General features: G+C 53.5%; 1 protein-coding gene and 1 long non-coding RNA gene across 3 annotated transcripts in view; one reads left to right on the top strand and one right to left on the bottom strand.

The window, feature by feature from the left end:
• The window catches only part of LOC116941085 (polypeptide N-acetylgalactosaminyltransferase 13), a 64,769-nt gene extending 63,004 nt beyond the window's left edge, over nt 1-1,765 (bottom strand). Inside the window, exon 1 of one of the 2 annotated variants that reach the window (XM_076066059.1) lies at nt 946-1,765. The gene's annotated coding sequence lies outside the window, so the exon portion shown is untranslated. The remainder of the gene's footprint in view (nt 1-945) is intronic. The other variant, XM_076066060.1, reaches the window with a different exon arrangement.
• On the top strand, nt 1,759-14,283 carry LOC116941086 (uncharacterized). The gene is made up of 3 exons (XR_004402637.2): nt 1,759-1,862; nt 10,995-11,191; nt 11,599-14,283. It is a non-coding gene; the product is annotated as an uncharacterized LOC116941086 (long non-coding RNA).
• The last annotated feature ends 525 nt before the right edge of the window (nt 14,284-14,808 follow it).

Raw genomic sequence — 14,808 nt, 5'->3', positions numbered from 1 at the left:
CACACAGAGACACCGCTACACACAGAGACACCACGTGGACGTGGCACACAGACACACCGCTACACACAGAGACACGGCGTGGACGTGGCACACAGACACACCGCTACACACACAGACACGGCGTGGACCTGGCACACAGACACACCGCTACACACAGACACACCGCTGCACACAGAGACACCGCGTGGACATAGCACACAGACACACCGCTACACACAGAGACACCGCTACACACAGAGACTGGGCGTGGACGTGGCACACAGACACACCGGTACACAGAGACACCGCTAAACACAGACACACCGCTACACACAGAGACACGGCATGGCACACAGACACACCGCTACACACAGACACACCGCTACACACAGACACACCGCTACACACAGACACAACGCTACACACAGACACACCGCTACACACAGACACACCGCTACACACAGACACACCGCTACACACAGACACACCGCTACACACAGACACACCGCTACACACAGACACACCGCTACACACAGAGACACGGCGTGGACGTGGCACACAGACACACCGCTACACACAGACACACCGCTACACACAGAGACACCGCTACACACAGACACACCGCTACACACAGACACACCGCTACACACAGACACACCACTACACACAGAGACACGGCGTGGACGTGGCACACAGACACACCGCTACACACAGACACACGGCTACACGCAGACACACCGCTACACACAGACACACGGCTACACACAGACACACCGCTACACACACAGACACACCGCTACACACACAGACACACCGCTACACACAGACACACCGCTACACACACAGACACACGGCGTGCGCTACCCGTGCCGCCTTACGGAGAAGCGCAGGAGGGAAGGAAACGCTCACGGCAGCAGCAGCAGCAGCAGCAGGAGATATCATTGTGGTGGTGGTGGTGGGGGGTACCGTGCCAGGATGGGGAGTAGCAGCAGGGGGGCCGGGGGGGGCTGTCACCTGAGCCAGCCCAGCTGCGTCGTCGCCTCGTGCCCAGGAGGCGCTCTCACGGAGCCATCGGCAGCGGTGTCGGAGCGGGTGGCGCCGTCAAGGAGGCAGGCAGCCCCGCTCCTCCACCACCACCTCCACCACCACCACACCACCACCACTTTGTAAAAGTCACAGAAGCCCCGGGAATCGCGGCCGCTGATCCGACAGCGAAAATCACCAAGCTCCGCCCCGGGGTGATAGGAATGAGGGATTAAACGATGAGGGATTAAACGATGAGGGATTAAACGATGAGGGATTAAACGATGAGGGATTAAACGATGAGGGATTAAACGATGAGGGATTAAACGATGAGGGATTGAATGATGAGGGAGGAGAGCGTGGTGGGGGCGGGGGGGGTGTAACGGGACCGGCGAGGAAGAGGAGGAGGAAGAGGAGGGCGAGGCGGCTGAGGAGGCGGTGGAGGAAGAGGAGGAGGAGCAGCGACGGAGCCTGCGGCGCGGCCTCGTGGCTGGAGTCACAGGAGAGCGGAGCCGTCACGGAGCCCGAAACGAGGCTCCCACTTCTCCCCAAGTTGGTGCGGGCGGGCGGGCGAGGGGGTGTCGCTCCTCCTTATCCCGATCCTCACTCACTCCGACGCCAGCTCACGGGGAGGAATGGTGACTGCGAGGTGAACGAAGAGCGGCAGCGACGGTGGCGGTGAGGAGGAGAGAGCGAGGGGGAGGAGGAGAGAGCGAGGAGGAGGAGGAGAGAGCGAGGAGGAGATGGAGCGGGAGGAGGAGGAGGCGCGGGAACCGGCCGCGCCTCGCCGCTACGCGCGCACTGCGCATGCGCGCGGCCAGCAGGGAACGTCACCGGATCGCTCGTTAAAGGGACCCGGGGTAAGTTGACACGCGTGGAAAATATGATGATGGTGGTGGTGATGGTGAGGATGGTGAGGATGGTGGTGGTGGTGATGGTGAGGATGGTGGTGGTGAGGATAGTGGTGGTGAGGATGGTGGTGGTGGTGATGGTGAGGATGGTGGTGGTGGTGGTGAGGATGGTGGTGGTGATGGTGAGGATGGTGGTGGTGGTGGTGAGGATGGTGGTTATGATGGTGAGGATGGTGGTGATGGGGAGGATGGTGGTGGTGGTGGTGAGGATGGTGGTTATGATGCTGAGGATGGTGGTGGTGGTGAGGATGGTGGTTATGATGGTGAGGATGGTGGTGGTGGTGGTGAGGATGGTGAGGATGGTGGTGGTGAGGATGGTGGTGAGGATGGTGGTTATGATGGTGAGGATGGTGGTGGTGGTGATGGTGAGGATGGTGGTGGTGATGGTGAGGATGGTGGTGGTGGTGATGGTGAGGATGGTGGTGGTGATGGTGAGGATGGTGGTGGTGGTGATGGTGAGGATGGTGGTGGTGATGGTGAGGATGGTGGTGGTGATGGTGAGGATGGTGGTGGTGATGGTGAGGATGGTGGTTATGATGATGAGGATGGTGGTGGTGGTGATGGTGAGGATGGTGGTGGTGGTGATGGTGAGGATGGTGGTGGTGATAGTGAGGATGGTGGTGGTGATGGTGAGGATGGTGGTGGTGATGGTGAGGATGGTGGTTATGATGGCGATGATGGTGGTGGTGATGGTGAGGATGGTGGTTATGATGGCGATGATGGTGGTGGTGATGGTGAGGATGGTGGTTTATGATGGCGATGATGGTGGTGGTGTTGGTGAGGATGGTGGTTGATGATGGCGATGATGATGGTGGTGGTAGTGATGATGATGGTGGTAAAGGTGGTGATGATGATGGTAATGATGTTGGTGGTGAAATTAGTGATGGTGATGATGCTGATGGTGGTGATGATGATGATGGTGAGGATGGTGGTGGTGATGGTGGTGATTATATGAAACGTGGACCCCACTAATGGAACATCCGCTCTGGTTAGAAACATTCAGGCTGGCCTGCCTACGATCCATCCTGGGTTTAACCAGCAGGCTGAATTGTGTGAGGAGCTCACAAATCCTTGAAAGATCTGGACATTCCCATCAGTAAGCTCCCCCGGCAAGCAAGGCTGCGTTGGCTGGGTCATGAGGATACAGAATACACGTATACATTTACAAATAGTGTATTTAAGAGCCATGAGTCCATTCAAAGTTGCCCAAAATATCTTAGGATGCTAAGATATGTTTTTTTTTAAGATTCAGTGTAAACGCCAAATACTGCAACCAGCCAATTTACGAAATGTCTCCAATATTCTTTAAAACGTATCAGGAGAAACACTGAAAGTAATCCGGGACGGCTGCCTTTGTTAATTGTACCTTCTCCACGACATCGCCACGATGTGGTGAGCGTGATGCTCCATCCACGTGAACTAAGTGTGAAATAAAACGTCAGACGGCAGTTTACATCTCAAAAGTTGATGGGAGGATAAGGGACAACCCTGCAAGATGGAAAATGTATTCCTGATCTCAAGCCAACCTGATTATCACCAGGAACGCAAATGATACCAACTACGACCATTACTCCCTCCGCCGTCAACATTACCACCAATAACAGCCGCCATTCGCACTTTGAGGCCACGTGAAGTGGCGAAGGTTCGCTGACAGGAGGTGACGGAATAGCCCTAGGCGTTATCCATGGGTTGACTAAGAAGACTGGCAGATGCACCACCCGTTCGCCCTACTTGTGCCATCACAACCGCTACCACTATCAAGACAATACCCACCACCATCACCACCGCGATACTCTACATCAGCGAGTTCAGATTACAGTTTTAAAAGGTCAACGGCAGCGTTAAATTAGTCATGAGCACTCGTTAATGTGTAACGAGATGTTAATTGTCAAACGAGTGTCTTGTTGAAAAAAAAAGAGACCGCCACCGTTTTTTTGAGCCCGCAATCCTTCCCACGCTCGGTTGTCGCCCCTAAATCGTTTCAAGCCCTCGGCTACAGCGAACTCTGTCCATTTAGCGACCACGCTGTTCAGAGCGCGGCCACAGCGATGGCCAATGAGCATTTTGATCCATCTCATGGACGTCTCGGGGCTCTCCTGCGATCCACCAAACACGGCTTGTGATCAGCAATTACCCGGATGAATTCAACCCTGTCAATCAATACGACAGCGACGTAAAGTACTAGCGCCATCTCTTGGTAGATGTCACCGTGATTTTAATGGACTGAACTTTTTTTTAGTCTGGGATTTTTTTTATTCGCCACCAGCCGTGACGATGATTGTTGCTGCATTGTTTATGATGCTGGTGTTTGTTCTGATTTGTTAACTACCTCGCCTCGTATACAAGGAGGTCATGGGCTCGATTCCGACCCTGACGCCTGTATATTTGGAGTTTGCGTGTTTCTCTCATCTGTGGTCACATGGATTTTTCTCTGGGTTTTTCGGTTTCCCCCTCCACATTTAGAATCGTGTATTTAGAGTATTTGGCTGCTATAAATGTCCACATAATACTTCTTTGAACTATCATTTGTGGCGAGGTCGCTCCTGAAAAAAAGAGCTATAGAGCTCAGTGGACTTTACCTAGTAAAACCAAAATATTTAGCGACCCACGTATTGGCCACCGCTGGTGTAGTGTATAGTGTGTATAGTCCACCACACAGCGTGTTTATTCACTACTTTGGTCACGTTAGACGCCCGTTTTACTCATTCCATTCAACACATTGGCTACCACTCCCTATCCTCAGGGATTTCGCCTGTGGCCACCACCACTACATCAATATTCACCACCATCATTTACACCGCCACGTACGTCAAGCACCGCCATGTCCAACATAACCATCGCTACGATAATCATCTATCATCACAGACCTGTCAAACCACCGCCATGTCCATAATAACCATTACCATCACCTCCACCACCACCACCGCTATCATCACTGCTAGCAACAGGTGCGGTTCGTCCGCGAGGGGTGTTGGGGTGCCGCCCCGCCAAGCAGCTGGAGATGAGAAATTATTTTTCGAATAAAAAAGATACTTTTCTTTAAATTATTATGTTGTCTTTAATTTTTTTTTAAAAAATATGATTCTTTTAACGTGAATTGCTTAATGAAGATAACATTTAACGTTGTTCATATTAGAAACAGCTGCAACACAGTCGGATTTGTGATGGTTGCTAGCCTCCCACTATCACTGATTATAATCATCGTCGACATCTCCGCCACCAACACCATAAACATTCATCACCACAATGACCATCATTATCATTACCACAACCACCGCCGCCACCCCATCAATTCTGCGTGGTGCCCAGCCCCACCTGCCGAGATGTCGCGCCAGAAACTGGAACAGGAATGAAAATTGTCGGCGGACAGTGTACGACAGCGCTAAACCCCAGCGGTGATTACCCACGGGAAAAGCGTGTAATTGCGTCTTGGGGGTTAGGTGGTGTCGTGGTGGGGGAGGTGGCGGGTGGAGTGGGAGGGGATGGGGAGGGGGGCTCCCTCCCAGCCCCCCCTCCCCCCGTTGGATCACCATCAACCCCATCCCCATGCTCCACACCACAGTGGTTCGGCGCCACATCGCATAAATGCATCGCTCTAATGTAATACAGCTACCGTGACGAGGCGCGCGACTCGCTGCTAATAACGGGGGGACGGCGGGGGGCTCCTGCCCCCCACGCGCTCATGTGAGTTGTGGGCAACGGTCGATTCGCGGGGGTAGTGGTTGCGGGGGGGGGGGATATAATCAACCGTCTATAAATAGCGTCGAGTGGCGGCCCCTGCAAACTTCTTTCCATTGCCGGCTACAGCGAATAGAATTAAGCGAAAGGTTACATGCGCCCAGGGAAAGAAAGAGAGAGGGTGGGAATTGCATTAATTCGCGGCTGCTCGCCGCCGAGTCTGAGTGTAAACCGACGCGTGCGATGTTTCCAATCTCGCACCGCCACTGGGGACAGGAGGTCCTCCAGACTCGGGGTACGAGGGGGTATAAGTAGGGGTGGTGCTGGTGGTGGTGGCACAGTGGGGGTACAGCTGGTGGTGCATCTACCGGTCATCTCGGTCAGCCAACCCATGGCACCTACTGGGTCTGTCCCGAGACCTCCTCCTGTCAGCGAGCCTTCGACACTTCACGTGGCCTCAAAGTGCACCTGGCCTGGCACAGGTGACGTGGTGACATCACCGTCACTTAGTGGCGAATGGCTGGTATGGGTTTTCGTGGTGGTGGCATGCGGGGGGGGGGGGATAGTGGGCGATGAGGGAGGGGGGGGTGGTAAGGCTGCGACTGCTGCAATGTCTCGTAAAACGTTGAAAGCGGCGCGCTCTGGAGTTCGCGACTTTGAATGGATGGACAGAACGCGTGTATTGTTTTGGTGATGCAGTGGAGCATTGTGTTTGTCTGGGTTCTTGTTGTCGCTTTTGTCGTTGTCGTCGCGAGTGCTGATACGCACACTCGTAACGCGCTGTCGTGGATGATTGTGGCTCGTGCAATCATAATATGTCAAGGGTCTGACTCCATGTAAAGGACAACTAGAATATTACTTCAGTCCGTTTCGCTGAAGGGCTGCATTTATGGGCAAATGTAATTTCACTCTGCGGAGGTAAATTACATGTTTGCCAAGTCTACCACTGCTACTCTGAAATATAGCTGCGGAGGGCCTATAAGTTCGGTGGACAGCACTGCGATTTGATTCTCTACGTTGCGACACGGACCCGCGTGCGTTTATTCATAATTTCTGACCTTATTATAATTGTCTCTTTGTGTCCCGTGACTTCTGAGAGCCTGTGCCCCGCCTGGCTGGTGGGTTGACCTCCACGGGTCACGGGCGACACGACCCCGCGGCGGTTAATGAGTGGCTCCGCCAAAAAAGAAGCACGCCTGTTCATCCCTTTCAGAGGCAAAGAGAGCGGGTGGGGAGGGTGGGGAGGATGGGTTGGGAAGGCGGGAGGGTGGAGAATTGGCGGGTGGGGGGGGGAAAGGGGGGGGGTGCTTGCCGTGCCCCCACCCCCCAGAGCGAGCGGTCTGGGTGCGCGCGTTCATTTGAAGCCGATTTGTGCGGTTTGGGTCTCATGTCACATCTCGTTTACATAGATGTCCGTGAGCCACGCCGAGAGCGTTAATTTCGTGCGGTCGTTTGTTCTCATTAAGTCGCTGTTTCTCAGAAGAAAAACAACCCCTGGGGGAAGCCCCTCTCAGTTGGCGATTCTGAGTCGTCTACGTCGTGAGCCATTGGCCATATCGACTGCTGGATGAAGGCCTCTCTCCCCACGCCGTCGCCATCTCTCACGGTCCAGCACTGCTAAACTAACATCGACCTCACTCCTGCAACGCGAACCGATCTCACCGCTCAGTCTCCTTTGATAGTGATGGAAATTATCCCTTCTTGTGGCGGGGGGACAATGCTCTTTGGTGATATCATTAGCACGGCCGAGAAGATCTCGCCATGCGGAAGGGTCATTTCCAGAAACGTTAGCCAGCCGCACGTTTTACGTGAAGAGGCAGTGGTAGTCAGGGAGTTTTGTGTCTCTCCATCACGGTGAATTAATTTACGCCCAAATTATCATGAATGCGCCCGATCTTGTTACAACCTAAGCTGCCAGGAGACCGGGTAATAAGAGCACAGCAAATGATTATTGAATATATGCTTCCGGAGTAGTGAGTGCTCACGGGATATTACCGTTTCCTCCCAATTGCCACTCATGTTGTCTCAGAATATCCTATCATGGGATTTGCCAAACATACAAATGCAGGAAACTCCTGAATAAAAAAAAAAACATGCGTCTTGAGACAGGTTTTCACGGATACAATTAAATGTACACGTACAGCACTTCGTGCACTGCAGGAAAGAGGGTGGTTGCCGATAGGTGCATACATTTTACGCGTGCATTTAATTTTAAGGCATCCGATGCAATCAACAGAAGCGGAAGAACGATGCCGAGTAGCGGAGCAACGTGAACGTCTGGAACAAACCACCGCACCTCCCGGCTTGGACGTTCCTTCTCGACGATCTCAGAACCATCAACCGCGTCAGAACATCAACAGGCCGATGTGCACCATCTACCTCATGGATGAAAACTTTAGGGCGAGCCACAAGAGTTCGATTGTGGTCATGCAACCCAAACTATGGACCATGTATACAACCTTAAATGGAGGAGGAATTGCAAAGCAAAACAAACTCTCTCTTCTGAAGCCCTCTCGTGGCTAGCAGACCTCGACATTGACATTTAGCTCCTGAACACATGGCTATTATCATACGCAAGGACATAATAGGGGCATATTTAATTTGAAAGCAGTGTTTTTTAGAGTCCGTGACCTTCCACTCGACGCGGGCAATCGCGAAACAGTGCAACTGTGAACCCCATTGTGATCACGGGGAGGAGGGGATTCTGGTGGTTCTGGTAGCTGCGAATTATCCACACAGCCACCCACCCCGCACCCCTATCCCCTCCCCTCCCAGCCCCATCGCACCCCCTACTTTGTGCCGGTGTGGATGCGGCTAGAAGAAGCGTGACTTCCCATGACGGAAGGTGGCAGGCCCACACACCAAACGCGACTGCTGCTGACTATGTGCAGGGGAGCGGAGACTCCCAGGGTTACACCCCAACCCCAACCATCCCCCCACCCCCAACTGATCCCCTCCATTATCAAAGCCGGACGTGGTGGCGCGCGCCTGTTGTCTAGCTCTTCGAAGACGAAGGCTGGTGGATCACGCAGAGATTTGAGTGAGAGTCACGAAACAGCTGGGGCGGCGGCGGTGACCAGCCAATGGCAGTGCAGTGCAGTGAGTGGTGTATCGTGAACCAGTCTGTGGGGATAGGAGTGGCATTGCTGCCACTCCTATCGTTTTTTGTGTATTGTTGTTGTAACTTTTTTGACCCGCCCCTACTGGACGTCTGTGAAAAAGAGCTTCATAGTTCATCGGATTTCTCTGGGGTAAATCAATATTGTGATTCTGGGATGGTCTGGTTTCCTCCCACGTGAAGCCAAACAATCGTCAAGCTGTATCGCGAGTTGTTGGGCATGATGTGAATTCAGTTCCCGAGGAAGCTCCCAGCACGTGGAGCGAAACGTCGGACACCGTCTCGACCAACATGCAGCACAACCAGAACACGCAGCGGAGAGCCACACCAACACGACCGTGCACACTGGCGCATGAATACCATTCGCTCCATGATGGAGCAGCTCAACATTGCAATTCAAGATCCTCCTGAAAAATAGGTTTGAGACTCAGTAAGGCTTTGCTGGATAAACAACACGTGTGTGCACTGCACGTGTCACTTGACATCCTGGATACCCCTGCAAACGAGATATTCCATCTCAAGGGATTGCCCAGGTTTATATATATTTTTTTAAATAAATCAAATACAAATTATCCATCTATCTGTCGATTGTTTGTCTCGCTCCGACCCCCAACCATCATCTCCCCCATCCCCCTGTGGCGTGACCCCACGTCCTGCTCATGACCCCCACATCCCCCCGGGGTTTGTCCATCTCCGGGTGTCAAAGACATTGCTCCCGCTTTTGGTGACCTCTCGGGAAAAGGTCACACAAACTTCATCTGGCGGAGCCGGGGAATATGCAGCGAGGAGGGAGGTTTCCTGCGCTCGCATTTACGGCGGGATTCGGAATCTCCGGCCTCCGTGTGGCGAACACGGCTCGCCACACTCGGCACATCACCCCCAATCCACTCTCGCAGCACACTAATGGATTCGCTCCGTGACTGATTCGTGAACTTTAAAGCGACATTTGATTCAAGCAATCTAATGTGTGTGCCCGCGAGAGTGTGTGTGTGCTTGTGTGAAGGTTTTGTCCCTGCTGCTGTTGCTGCCGTTGTTATTAAACACGCCCTGGGTCGATCTCGCCGACAAGGATGCAATGTGTGAGTGCGAGTCCGTGACGGTGTGTGTGTGTGCAAATGAGTACCTGGTGTGGTGTGTCAACATCGCCACTGGGGAAACAAAGGCGGCCGGGCTTGGTGCTGGCCACCCACCCTTTCGTGTGCCGTCCCGGCCTTCATAGGTGCTCGCGAATAGCACTTGCCCAGACAGTCTGTTAAAGCTACACGGGGGATCTTTGTCTGTTTTGTCACATCACGCCTTCCTCGTAGGGGAGCTGCAGGGTAGTAGTGGTTAGCGCTGCACTTCTTTACGATTCCGGCAACCCGAGTTCGATTCCTGCCCATGACCGATTGCAGTGGTAAATATTTGAACCGGTCCTGGGCTTCCCCTAGGTTGACTCAGCCTTAAATTAGTACCTTCTTCGGTGTGCAAACGTCAGTACCGGTGAGAGAAAGGCGACCGGGGGTGTTTATTGGTCACCCACCCACTCGATCGCTTCTGCTACTGACCAACCACATTCGACTGGACACCTGTGAAAAAATAGCGTGATAGCTCATCGGATTCGTGCAGTTTAAATACATATTCTGATTCTGACATTCAACTGTAACACTCACCTGTACATATTCATATGTGCCCATCCAACTCTGTTCACTCATCTAATGCCAAGTCTCATGTGTTTAATATGCACGTTTCACGTTTCAGACCAAACCTCAGTACCTGTTGATGAACTTCTGGAACCCAGAACCTCCATCAATCATTGGCTTCCAGACCAGGCAGAAGACAGACGCAATGTTCCTCGATATTGCAGCTGCGTAGACACGGTTTGAGTTTGCAGAGTCTGCTCCTCAAGCTGCAAGGCATGCCACGTGCACAACGCAATGTAAAAGGCGCAGCCCTGCAAGTGCTTGCTCAAGCCACTGCTGGCGGAAGGGCCTCCTCTCGAGGGAGCTCTAGCGAGCCCCGACAGAGGTCATTTGGCCTACTTTTCCCACGCTGTGCAGAAGTCTTGACAAGCGCGCGAGTACGCTACACGCTGCGTAAGATCGATCCGGTGGCTTTTTCATTGTAAATCCTGTGTGCCAACTATTGCACCAAGGGAGCGTATGCCACGTGTACCCGTGCTTCAAGATGGTGTTATTCCACCGAGCCACCGTCTTCACCCGTCACCACCAACCCCACCCCCCACCCCTCCCGGTCCCCGGCTTGGCGAGCTCTCTTGAGTCTAATGACCCCAGTGGCACCTCCAGATGGCGTCACAGGTGGCGGGGACAACCTTCAAACACGGCCAACGCCGACGTCACGCGACGGACTCAGCAGCCCATCTGGCTGCCTTTGAGACCTTCCGCCACTTGTGGGCAACGCTCAATCGCTCCGCATGTGGAGTGGCGGTCAGATGTTCCGCAAAGTGACTGGCAAGTGGATCCTCCGTGACCCCCTCGCTGTCGTGAGTATAGATGCAGGCCGCGGCATTGCAGGCTGTCCCCCACTCGTGGGCCACTCGTGGGCCACTCGTGCAATGCCTCTCGCGCGGCTATTGAATTGTTGAGACACTCGGTCTTGCACGCTTGACTCAGCCGATTATGTAAAAAAAAGGCATCGCAATAAATCGTATCCCAATATGTTAATTCACCTGTGTCCACGCACCTGCGCGCAATGACCCGCCGACATTCATATGTGCAACTCTGTCCACTTCACCTGCGGTCAATTCACTTGTATCCAGGTTCACCTGCTCACATTCACCCGTGTCTTTGCGCACGTCTCCTCTCACCTCTGGCCAATCACCCACTCATATCGCATTCCCCTGTGCCCTTTCTGAAGCGTCCCCCCCCCCCCCCACGTTCCCCGTGCCAGGTCACCGCTCCCACCGCCGAGGAGTAACTCGCCAAGACGGCCGAGCTCCTGCGGAGCAGCGACGCTGTCAGAACGCGTCACGCTTACATCTCCACTCTCCTCGCCCGAGACTCCCTCCTCCCCTGCGTCTCCACCCCCCCTCCCCTCCCCACATCCCTGCGGCCCCCAGCACCCACGCCGAGGCAGGGCATCGTCGGCATTGGTGGCCAACCCGCTGCTGGATGAAGGCCCTACCCAAGCCACCGCTGCCGCCGCCGCTACTGCCGCCGCTTCTCGCGATCCTGCAGCAGAAGTCCGTGCGTGTTGTACGATACGAGGCGACGCGGTGAAAATAATCGAGGAGGCGTCCCGTGATCGATGTCCTCCCCCAGCCGACGCCATGGCTGGTGGAGCCAGAGCTGCTGGCGACTGGCTGGAAGGTCGTAGTTCACGGGGTGCCCCGATCCAGTTCTCCACGTGCTCGACGGTGAACTTCTTCCGCACCGCACGTAGCCAACCGTGCTCATCGGAGATGCAGTAGAGCTGCTCAGGCCTACAAGGCACTGACGCTTCTCCGCCTCGACAATGCGGTTCACCACAGGAGGGGGGGACCGTGTAACCATCCGGAAGGGAGATCTGGGGGGCCAGGAGTCGGGAATGTTATTCTCTGATCAGAGACGCGAAGCGAGCGGAGCAGCCGGAGCGTGGTGATCCAGAGCGGAATGTGGGCAGGAGATGGCAGCGCGGCAAGTGGGTTCGTGTAGCCCCGTCTGTGCGGACCTTTGAGTCTCATCCCCTCGTGTGTGCCTGGTGGGTTTTCTCCGGGATGCTCCGGCTCCGTCCCACATGGAGTCGAACAGTCGATGAAGACGGCATGCCCGGTGACGGGACTGCCGTGGCAGTGATGTGCATTTAAAGAACAACAAAAAAACACCGCGTGATTCATTAACACTCCCGTAAAGTAGCCGAACAGTCGATGTTTCGGGAGACAGCCCTTCTTCAGAGTAAAGAGAGAGATGATTTAACTGTACATCCCAATGTTGCAGGGGAGCCTGCTGTTAAGATAAATTAAATTACTCGGTGCGGCTTTCCTCCATAAACGAATGACACTCATTTTCATTGTGCCCGTGTCTCGCGCGGCACCGTAGGGGCATTGCTTGGTATTCAGTGTGTGCCAATGCAATCCGGTTGATATGTCAATTCAAAGCCATGTATCTGCCACCAATATTAAACGCCCCAGTTCTCTCATCGGGTTCGCACCGTGTGCAGAACGCTATCCCGGGCTACGAGTCACTCAAATTCTCCGGCCTCTTTCTCTCTCGTCGAAAGAAAGGCAATTTCCCGAAACGTCAGTCTTATAGATTCCAAATGTGCACATATTGTAAGACCACGTGAATAACAACTGTGTAAACGTCGTTGCATTATTTGTACGCGACGTATGTTAGGAACATATTCATTAATTGATTAATAGATTACAATATATATTTATGCACACAAACGTCGCAAATTAGACGCTCATGCATATTGTAGCTGGGCAGTTGTGGCTCTGCTGCACGTGGCTGCCTGTGACCCAGTACTGTGGAGGCAACAGCGAGGGTTGGTGGCTCGCACACAGATGCTGTGAAACTCCCTTCCCGTGGGCGTTGAAGAGGAGCCAATGTGGACTCCACCTGCGCCATGGTGTATGATGGGATAGCGTGTTTCCCCCTCGCACGCGTGGGGATTCCTCCAGCTGCTCCGGTTTCCTCCCACATGCAAACACCGGCCGATGAACACCTTAAAAAAAAGAGACGACCGCAGAGCTCATTGCGTGACTGCTGCTGCTGCCGCCTTCCACTCGTCCGTGGTTCCTCCGCGCGTCTCTGAGTCGTCCTCTCGTCAGCGGCGCGAGTGAGCAGCGGGCGGTGGAGGCGCGTTGCAAGTGGACGTCATTATTGGGCCAAAGAGAGGAATGAAGACTAATTGAAGAACGCAAACCAAACCGGACAGAAACACTACAAACGCGACAAGACCAATAACAGATTAATAAATACATCACGACCACGGACCGGTGACAAAGGCATCGCATGGCCGGGTGGGGCGCATCGCTTGGCGGTCGGCAGTGCTCCCTTGCGTCGTACGGGGGCCCCACGGATTAAATGGAGTGCTCTCGCAATAACATTCTTGATAATGAAGCATCATTTGCTGAAAACGCCTCGACTGTCGACAGCGACCTACCCCCACGGGGTCAAAACCGGTCCAGAGTTTTATCCAAAACATGATTGAAAAAAAAACATGTTGGTCTGGAAAGCCGAGAGAGCTGGTGGATTAAAAACACATTTGTGTTTATCATGTGTGTGTGGCGACGCAAGCAACGGAGTTGTAGCTTATATATTAATATATATGTACTGTACACACACCGGTCGATATGCGGAGGAGATAAAGAGCGAGAGAGGCACGATGGGTTTTGTGTTGTTGTGTGAAAACAAACCCAGGGATTTTGTAAACTCCACGAGGCCCCCGCCCTCCCAGTGCGGCGGAGATTATATTCGCGTGAAGTGCATCCATGCGCGCTACCCCCGAACTCCCCACGCCCCCCCCCGCGAACCCGATCGATTATTCCCCATCGCGACGCGTAATGAGATGCCGTGACCGTCTCAGGTGACTTTGTTTTGAAGGCGGCTCGGCAGCGAGCGGCACCCCCAATAAACAAGCCGTCGCTCGTTGCTGGATGAGGGCCCTTCTTCCGCGACGCACTCGTGATACCGGAGATTTTTTGACGCGCACTGTTAGTTTTTACTTGAATGCGTCGCATGCTATTCGTGAGCGGCAGGTTTCATTTTAAGGCGCTGTTTGTGGAGTCAGTGACCTATGGTGACCTATAACCCGGGAAGGGCAGTCTCTAAACAGTGCAACGGTGGATCCTCATTGTGTTCACGGGAGGTTCCTGGTGGCTGCGAATCATACACACAGCGCCGTTTAAAAAAAATAAATCTGACTTGACCATGCTGGTCAATACGGGTTGGTGAAGGCGTTACAACACACGTGTTATACAAAAGACAAAGATCCCACCACCCCCCGTTTTCATATATATATTTAAGACCACACAGTGTTATTAACGAATGTGCTGAGTTTGTTATAATACCTTTGACTGGCCACACGTGAACAAAGACAAATATGCCCCGTATAGCCTTAACATACTGGTGGGGCAAGTGCTGTTTGCGAGCACTTATGAAGGCCAGAACAGCACAC

The sequence above is a fragment of the Petromyzon marinus genome, chromosome 10 (assembly GCF_048934315.1).
Source record: "Petromyzon marinus isolate PM22_M1 ecotype Great Lakes invasive population chromosome 10, UKy_Petmar_22M1.pri1.0, whole genome shotgun sequence".
NCBI classification, from domain to species: domain Eukaryota; kingdom Metazoa; phylum Chordata; class Hyperoartia; order Petromyzontiformes; family Petromyzontidae; genus Petromyzon; species Petromyzon marinus.
This window is presented reverse-complemented; position numbering and strand designations above follow the sequence as displayed.